Source organism: Heterodontus francisci, chromosome 35, assembly GCF_036365525.1.
Source record: "Heterodontus francisci isolate sHetFra1 chromosome 35, sHetFra1.hap1, whole genome shotgun sequence".
In the NCBI taxonomy this organism is placed as follows: Eukaryota; Metazoa; Chordata; class Chondrichthyes; order Heterodontiformes; family Heterodontidae; genus Heterodontus; species Heterodontus francisci.
In genome coordinates, this window is record NC_090405.1 from 20,632,683 (window position 1) to 20,636,565 (window position 3,883).

The following is a 3,883-nucleotide window of genomic DNA, read 5'->3' on the forward strand; positions in this document are numbered from 1 at the left end:
CCTACCTTCCTCTCTCCACAGATACTGCTGGAACTGCTGAGTGTTTCCAGAATCTTCTGTTATTATTCAGATTTACAGTGTGTGCAGTATTTCTCTGTTTGAAAATAAAATATTCCCTGAGAGGAATGGAACTTTACATAAAAAATAGGAGTAGGCCATTCGGCCCATCGAAATAGCTCTGCCATTCAATAAGATCACAGCTGATCTCCTACATCAACTCCATCTTACCACACTAGCACAGATCCCTTGATTCCCTTAGTATCCAAAAACCTATCGATCTCTCTCTTGGATATACCCAATGATTGAGCATCCACATCTCTACAGTCACAGAGAGATACAGCACTCAAAAAGGCCCTTCGGCCCACTGAGTCTGTGCCGACCAACAACCACCCATTTATACTAATCCCACGTTCATCCCATATTCCCTACCACATTCCCACCATTCTCCTACCACCTATCTACACTAGGGGCAATTTACAATGGTCAATTTACCTATCAACCTGCAAGTCTTTGGCTGTGGGAGGAAACTGGAGCACCCGGCGGAAACCCACGTGGTCACAGAGAGAACTTGCAAACTTCGCACAGGCAATACCCTGAATGGAACCGAGGTCACTGGAGCTGTGAGGCTGCGGTGCTAACCACTGCGTGTAGAGAATTCCAAAGATTCACAATACTTTGAGTGAAAAAAAATTCTCCTCTTCTCAGTCCTAAATGATTGAGCCATTTATACTGAGACTGTGATCCCTAGTTCTAGATTCCCCAGCCAGAGGAAACATCCTCCCAGCATTTACCCTGTTAAATCCCTTAAGATTTTTAGGTGCCAGTAAGATTACCTCTCACTCTTCTAAATTCTGAGGAATATCGGCCTCGTCTATTCAATCTCTTCTCATCGGACAATCCCCTCATCCCAGGAAGCAATCGAGTGACACTTTGATACACTTCCTTTAAGGCAAGTATATCCTTCCTTAGATAAGGGGGCCAAAACTGTACACAGTGCTCCAGGTGTGATCTCACCGAGGCTCTGTCTAATTGTAGTCAAACTTCTTTATTCTTATAAAAACTCTTCACAATGTTGAACACAACTATTAACTGCCCCATTAACATCTCTGCTCTAAGAAGAAGGACCCCAGCTTCACACACCCCAGACCCCTATTCTTTCCACATTAGCTGAATTCCTGCATCTCTGATACATTCTAGCAAATCTCCTCTGCACCCTCTCTAAGGCCTTGACATTCCTGCTAAAGTGTGGAGCATGGAATTAGACACGATGCTCTAGCTGAGGCCTATAACCAGTGAGATTTAGAAAGGTTCAGCCTCAATTCCTTGTCTGTGTCCCGTACTCCCATTTCTGGTTTCTGACTCAATGTCGGCTCTGAGCTGTTGAAACTGCCTGAATAAATATTTCCACCCAACAAAGCGCTCGGAATGTGAGAAGGGACAAAGTGAGTGACCAAGTACATCAACTCCAAGTAAAACTCCACCATGTAGTGAAAACACTCGAAACACAACGGCTCTTTTCAGAGCCACTCACAATCTCTCTGAAAAAGCTGCACCAACATCTCTCTAGAATTGGTTTATTTCATTGGTTTTAATGCTCAGTAACTCTCTGGAACTTTTTCACTGTCTTTGTGTTTTCTGTTTCAATCTGGTATGGAGATTCTGGGAAGATGAGTTTCACTGCCTGGGAGGATCTTTGTGGTTTTCCTGCAGAAACACAAAACAAAGTCTCTTTTCAGAGTCACCCACCGCCTCATAGGGACAGCAGTGACCTGGGAACAGGAGCTGGGGTGTGTTTTATGCCGGAAATATCAGTTAATGATTTATGTTGTGCTCTCGTTATATTCCAATCTCTGAATTGAGCCTTTCCACCGCACCAGGGTTATGGGGAGAGTTTTCATCGTTTCTTTTCCAAACGTACAGACGATGTTATAAAGTTGCTGATTTACCCAGATGGCGGATTCTCCCCTCACAGTGAAAAGTAACATCGCACCGTCACATCTGCCCATTGTTTTATAACTGAATAATTAGTCAAATGGAATTATTTGTGATGTTATTTCCCCCGAGACGGTGTTTCCTGCAGTGAAACTGACAGGGTTTGTGAAACTGATCAGTTTCAGCTCAGTCATTCAGGGACCTGGAATTCCTGCAGTTTGAACCCGCTGTCACCCCAGCCCACTTCTGATTGGTCACCCTCTTCTCATAAAGTCAGTGACAGCACATGAGGAGGCCATTCGCCCCATCAAGTCCATGTCGGGTTTCCAATCTGTTCAGTCCCCGACTCGATCCCCAAAGCCCTGCATAATCCCTTTGGGTCAAAATGACCGTGGCAGGACTCGAACCTGCAATCTTCTGATAGCATCATGAAATATACCGAAGTCAGACACCTTATCCATTAGGCCACACAGCCATTAGTTCACATGTTTGATTCAATCAGAGAACCTCGAAGCACAAAATACAAAAAAATCATTGGTTGAACCTGTCAACCTGGCAGAATATTTGAATTTGAGAAAGCCGCCAATTTCACTTTGGAAAAGAAGTGATCGACTGGAAAAGTACATAAAAATCTATTTTCCCGTAGCGGTTTAAATAAACTTTTAAAACACAATTTTGCTTTTACCGACTCAAATTGCTGGTGCTATTTTATGAACAGCTTTATTTTGCCAATTTTTGTCAACTTCTTATCCGTAACTGACAGTAAAAGACTCCGTTCAGCAATCTTTCACACGACAAATAACTCAAACTTGGTGTGGAAGTAATAAATTACAGACTATTGGTAATTCCCCTTCACACAGGCTTCAGGGGGACAGTGAGAAGCCGCTGAAATAGTTGCTTCATCCTTTTAAAAGGTTCCCATTCTGTCCTGTTACTGATGTGTTGGAATCAGATTTGTATTTAACAAGATATTTCTGTGAAAACAAGATCCTCAACGTATCAGCTGGGAATCTGGGAATCACTGAAGTAAAATAAAAGGCTTTTGATTGAGAAGACGGGACCTTCTCACCAGCAGCCGGGTTACATTCCCCTCACATCCTTACACAGTGAGCAGCTCTTTCCCTCGAGAAATAGACAGCAGCAGTTGGAAGTTCAGTAAAAGGATTGGTTCATTGAGACAAGTTTCTGACTGACAGGTGGTGCTGAATATTAATACAAGAAGGACCTGGAATGGGAAACAAGTGTCCAGAGTGGGGTCTGAAATCAGGACAGGGAAATGGCCAGCACTGACACAGATCATTTCATTATTACATTGATATCTGACTGTCTATAAGGAGAAGCAAGTTAAACACATGATGGTGAAAGGAATGGAAGATGACGCTGGTTGTTCTAGATGAAGAGGGATAGACAGAGGTGTGGGTGCAGCAGACTTCAGACAGTAATCAGCCCTTTCAGATACTGTGGGTGGATCTGAAAAGAGACTTTGGGTATTTGATAAAATCATGGCAGATTGACTTGGTTTTGGTGCCCAGAGCACTGGTTTTCTTGGGCAGCAACACGGCCTGGATATTCGGCAGCACCCTGTCCTCAGTGTCCTGGAATCAAAAGCAAGTGTCCAGAGTGGGGCCTGAAATCAGGATAGGGGAAAAAGCTCTTTGTTTAAAAACCCTCAAATAGCTACCTTGTAATTGGTCAGGTTACTAATGTTTTAGTTAGTGTAATTTATAATAATTACTAATTAGAAAGTGCTGTTTGGACAGAGTGTAAAGCTGTGAGTTGATGTGTGAGGGACTTCACTGACTAGGGGAAGGAGGTGCTCTTTGGTCTCTCTTTTCTTTTCTGCCTTTTCAGCCTCCATGATACAGGGGAAGAAGCTGATCGGTGAGTAACTGGTAAATTATTCTACTTATTACACTTATTACACGAGCAATAATGAGTTTGTAAAGCTAAG

General features: G+C 43.1%; 1 non-coding gene across 1 annotated transcript; it reads right to left on the reverse strand.

The window, feature by feature from the left end:
- Positions 1–2,318: 2,318 nt before the first annotated feature.
- trnar-ucg (transfer RNA arginine (anticodon UCG)) lies at positions 2,319–2,407 on the reverse strand. Its single transcript is given in 2 exon segments — positions 2,319–2,354; positions 2,371–2,407. It is a non-coding gene; the product is annotated as a tRNA-Arg (tRNA).
- Positions 2,408–3,883: the final 1,476 nt, after the last annotated feature.